The sequence below is a fragment of the Lygodium microphyllum genome, chromosome 30 (genome assembly GCF_053477565.2).
Source record: "Lygodium microphyllum isolate KBCC chromosome 30, Lygodium_microphyllum_v1.1.10, whole genome shotgun sequence".
Lineage (NCBI taxonomy): Eukaryota > Viridiplantae > Streptophyta > Polypodiopsida > Schizaeales > Lygodiaceae > Lygodium > Lygodium microphyllum.
Genome location: NC_141164.1, coordinates 83,387,569 through 83,393,568, shown reverse-complemented (window position 1 = coordinate 83,393,568; position 6,000 = coordinate 83,387,569).

The following is a 6,000-nucleotide window of genomic DNA, read 5'->3' as shown; positions in this document are numbered from 1 at the left end:
CCAAGGGAAAAGCCCAAACACGATGGGTAGCATGATCAACAAAGGTCACAAAGTATGAAGCTCCACCAAGTGACTGGGAAGGCATAGGTCCATATACTGCACAATGGACAAGATCTAGAGGAGCATGCCTCATACGATCGCCATAATCCAAGGGGGCTCTGAAAGGACCAAGAGTACAATCAGGGAAAGCATCAAGATTTGTAAGTGACATAGGAGGCAGCAATGAGTCTGAACGAGACAAGATCTCCATCTCTCTGTGGTGCATATGGCCTAGGCGATAATGCCATAACAATGCATGTGGTATCTGGATAACTACAACCATAGAATCTCCCACATGAGAGACATGCATTGGGTAATGAGAACCAACTTGAGAACCTCTGGCCAAAACCAAGCAACCATGACAGATCTTCCATGACCTATCCTGAAGAGAAACAGAGTAACTTGCATCATGCAACTGACTGACAGAAATTAGGCTCTTACTGAGCATGGGAACATGTAGAACATCCCTGAGCATAAGAGAAGTTCCATTAGGCAAAGCTAGGTGTATGTTCCCTGTACCAACAATAGCATAAGTCTACTCAAGGCCCAGATCAATACATCCATCAACCTCCATGTAAGAAGAGAACCATGCTCTATGAGGGGTAACATGACAAGATGCCATAGAGTTGAAAAGCTAATCAAAGGCATGGGCCTGATCATTGAGCAAGTAAGCTGTAGGGAAACTAGATGACAGGAGGACATGCTCAACTGCATCATCATGGGTAACTGCATGTACCTCACCACTAGAAAGAGTGGTAATACCTACTGCATCGCTAACTCTTTGCTCATGTCGAGTCCGTCTCTGTCTCTACTGCTCTCTAATCCGTCTAAAGCATTTTCTTTGAACATGCCCAAGCTTCCCACAATGGAAGCAAACAACATCTGAAGTAGAAGAACCTGTAGAAGATGATAAGGAATCCAATTCATCATGAATAGGGCTATCCATAGCATCCATGGAGCTCAAGCAGTCGAGGGCTATCCCAACATAGGGAACATGCTCATAAAGACAATCATCTGCTAGTACATCACTGGTAGAAGAATGCTGCAAATGCTCATGAAACCTCAATGGATGGGAGAACATAAAGGCATCAATCAAGGATGCAAAAGCTCCCACATGAAGAAGAGTCGTAGCCAACTACATGACATAACCAACCACAGTACAGTAAAGCATAAGACATCTGTCATAAGAGCATATGATATTCAGCCATGAAATCAGCCCATAACCATATGCATACGCATAGCTCTGTAGTACATCGTGCCACCAAGGAACATCCAAGTTAAGTAAAGACCGACAAGTGGCAAAGCATCCTGCAAGAGTCAAGCTCCAGGTGAAGCCCAAACATCTATACAACAACATCCAAATAAGTGGCTCTGTAAGGTATATAATAGTAGACCATGTGCATAGACGGGTAAGCATACATAGCACCTGCTCTCTAACATGGACGGGCAACAGGAGCCCAACTAGCATAGAAGCTAGACAACAGAGGAGCAAGAAAGCCATAACTATAAATGCCAAGCACTATCCAAGTCCACTGATCAGTAAGTATCCCGCATATCAAATGCAAACGAGCAATCACATCTCAATAGGCAACTGGCAAAACAAGGGAGCAGTTCACTGCTCAATACCTGTAAGTGCATCCAAGTAATAGCCAAGATCCATAATCGGAGCATCAAATCCCATATAGTATCCAAGTTCGTAATGGAAAAAGCCAAGTCGTAACGGAAAAAGCCAAGTCAATGTCCAACTGCTCAAGGAAATACTCAAATGAATGTCGAGACGAGCTCAAACAACTGCCATCCACAACCAAAGCATAAAGCATTCACCAAGACATCATAACCCGTACTGGGTAGCCTAGGCATAAACCATGTCATATATGAAATGCCAGCTGCAAAGAAGTGACAGTCAAACCCAAATCGAGCTCTAATCTCAGCTCAAAAGCATTCCGGAGCATAAACAAGACATATCGCATAGTCCAAATACATCATGACATCATACCGAGTAGCGGGAGTACCCCATAACCAATAGGCATAACCAACTGTAGCATAAATAGCTTCAGCCCTGAAGTTTCCAGCAGCATATAACCTCTGTAAACTGAGCAAATTAGTGCTCAATCCAAGCTCAAATCCGTAGGCAAACCATAGGCATACATTCCCGTGCCCTGAAGTTTTCAGCAGCATATAACCTCTGTAAACTGAGAAAATCAATACTCAATCCAAGCTCAAATCCATAGGCAAACCATAGGCATACATTCCCGTATGCATAGGCACCAACCGGGCATAATCGGGCATCAAATGCCAAGACCTGTAAGCATAAAATTGAAGTGACAGGTGGCTGCCCTATTTTGGACAGATCTGGGATTGTTCAAAATAGTCAATGGCTGAGCTAAATCAGCTCCAAATGCGTCTCACATAAGAGGCATAGCATCCACAAGTGATCCGGTATCAATAGACATCAGTAGAAGCATCACATAAGCCATACGCATACAAATACATGCTGTCTCAGACCTGAAATCTGTTGCAGAATATTCTGTCATCAGAATTTGGAAAATCTGTCATCACCATCGCATCCGGAGCATGCCAAAACCCCAACTTAGACTCTTACCTTGCCTGAATCGGGTTCCGAATGCCCGAGATATGACAAAAAGAGTGATTTTTGGGCCAGATTTTGAAACAGGCGCAAAAAAAACGTGAGATGGCTGGGGGGGTCTACTGTCCCACGTGTCAACAATGGGGCCCAAAGGGGGCACAAATGAGGGCCAAAGAAGGCCTACACCAAGCCTCAGCAAGCCTTGATAGGCTGGAAGCAAGATCTAGGTGAAGGAAGCTCCAAGAGGTGTGAGCTATGGATGTCCACAACCTGTGAAAACCCTATTGAGCTGAAAACTGAGTGAGAATGAAGATCTCATACCTCGTGTGGAAGGCCGGGATGAGCTCTTGAATACTCGCTCTGATACCAGTTGAAGGGGATGCAATGGCAGTGGAGAAGGAGAAGAGGAAGATGCGGGAGAGAAGAGCACACACAATGTAGGTGCTGTCCAACTGAACTGACAGCTTTATTGCGCTATCATATTATGTATGAATAAAGAATGGGCAGTCACAGTATACACAGGTAGGCCCAGAGGCCTTTTACCCCAACAGGGGTGCCTTTGTATCTGTGATTTCTCTTCCTAAGAACAAAGTGGTTAAGCTATCATTTTTTAGGTTTACTTTGATTGATCTCTTTTATTCTTCCATTTAGCATTTCTCTTTCTTATCTAGAATCCATCATTTGTACATGACCCTAGAAGGCTAGTCCATGCTTTCTTTGTTTGAGCTCTCATCATGATATGACTTGGAATTGGAAGAGGAGCCATGTAGTGCTTGACTTTGAAGAGTCTCAAGGGAAGGAAGGGTTTGGTTTCCTTGTCATTTGATGTCAATCTTCAAGATGAGTGATGTCACATTCAAGGCATGTTTGCTCCACCTTGCTATCTATATTTGAGTCTTGATTTTGGAGACATCACATTGTTAAGTGATACGGCTATTTGTAGTGCCAACATGCCATTAATTCTCTTTATTATTTTGTGCATTATCTTACTAACCTCTTCCTAACACCATCACTAACATTGGTTGATAGTCCATAAGAATTACATTACCCTTGTCATTGTAAGTCACATGAGGAATTGTATGAGTTTCATCTTCTAGGGTTCTTCAACATAGATTGCTAGTGCATCATTACATGGATGGCTTACAACTGGGATTGGCTATCTTGGGATTTTGGCAAGTAATGGGTCTAGGATCTAAACTTGTTGAACAGGCAAGAGGGGTTGGACTCTCATAGGGAAGCCCTTTATTAGCTTAATGAGGACTATATGGGTAAGCATTAGGGTACATAAGCCTCTTGATGCATGAAAAATGGCTATATCATGACCATACATATGCAATCACAACAAACTCTAGGGCTGTATTTAGTACATATTGACAACAAGTTATTGCCACCACAACGGACGCCTTGGACAATGGTTTTGTAAGGTTTAGGCCTTAGGTTATCATTGAATCTTGCAAGGATGGTTGCTTTTTTCTCCTTTCTTGTTGTGCACTATGATTACTCCCAATGCTTGAGCTCTTCCTTTGTCTTCCCTATTAGTAGGCCATCTACTTGAATGGCTTCTTTGAAAACTCCTCCTAGATAGGGCTTCATAGAACTCCTCATCGTGGATTCTATTGATAAAGGTTATCAAGTTAGCTTTTTGATTGGATCTAAAGCATGTTCTTATAATGCTAGGATTTTCTTTGAGGATCGCCCTTATTTTGGTATCTACTCCCCGTGCCTAGTTTGGTCAATGCTATTTGTAGGCAATTTGATTGCAATTTGCTTATTGTACTCAAGATTTCATGAAAACTATTGATACTGAATGAATTTTACAAATTTATCTACATAAGCTTGCTTATTAGGATTGAGCCAATCATTTTGAGTATGAGGATGACCTTATTTGTACTTTGAAAATGAAAGTTACAACTAGGTGAAGCTAAATAAAATTTCATCTCATTCACGGTGATAGTAGCCATGGGGAGTGATCATAGAGAAGATAAAAGAGCCTTGAGGTGGATGATTGTGAGATTTAGAGATGAGAAATTGCTATTTTTTTCGTGATGAATCATGCAATCTTAGTTGTGTATCCAAGTCTAGATAGATGTGGCTAGTGCATAGTGGTGGAGATCAAGCACACAAGCAGTAGGTGGTGATTAAATAGTCATGGACATGTAGCAATATTGGTCTTCAAGTCACTCATTAATCATGCTTTGAAATGCACTTAGTAGTCTTGGTCATCATGTAGTGATGTAGCCATGGTCAAGGCACATAACAATCACGGTAGTTCTGGATTGTGCCTAAAATTTCTAAAAGCTTTTGATTGTGAAGAAAATTCACAGTTTTTTCCATGTTGGCTTGCTTATTCGCATTACTTTGATTGTTTTGAGTATTAGAATGATCCTATTTAGATTTAAGTGTGAAAGTTACAACCATATGAAGTTGTAGGAATTTTTTCTATCTAGTCATGCAAATAGCATTTGTGGTAATGATGAGGGCCTCTTCAAGAAGATGGATGTTTTCAAACCTTGTAGATCTAGCTCTTGTGCAAGCAATGAGCAAGAGAATATGAAATCAGAAGACAAGACGGTGATTGAGTTATTGAAGAAAAGTTCCTTCCTTTGGTGAGATGGAGAGAAGATGGATGAGATGGATTCCCAGTTCAACTGTATGCTTCCATAACAAATGCAAGCAAAGAGACGGATCTAGGGCTTACTTCAAAGCCTAGGTACAAAGTGTGGAGATGATGCTCTTGCAAATATGGATCTAGGACTTAATACAAAATGTAGAGATGATGCTCTTGCAAATACAAATCTCAACCCTTTCTCTTTTCTTCTCTTGCTCTCCTTGGCCATGTTATTCTTTTTTTTTTTGCAACTACTTTTACCATGATCCTTTTTTGAATCTATTCTCTCAACCTCTTTCTCTCCTGCTCTCTCATTTTCTCAACCTTCATACGAGTTAGGGTTTCCACATACATGTGCATGCATCTATGTGCTCTTCAAATAGATCATGGAATGGGAGATAACTATAGTGATAGTTAACTTTGCATTTGAAAATCTTAATGATATTGTAATATTAGCAACCATGGAGTCTTAATGATCTTGTAGTCTTAATGACCATGCAATCTTAGTGACCATCTAATCTTTGTGGTGATAGATTTTTGGTCCCTACTTTATATACTTAATTTTGTTTGAATGAGATGAGTAGCTTCTCTTCCTTGAGTCACTCACTCTTCATTTGTCACACTCAAGCTATAGTGAAGCAAGCAAGAAGGTAGGGAAGACTAGGCTTTTAATAGTTTGCACACATAAGAATGAGCTCTCTATTCATTGTTACACAACATATACATAGGGTTTCCTTTTGTGTGGCCACACTTAATCATTTGATCC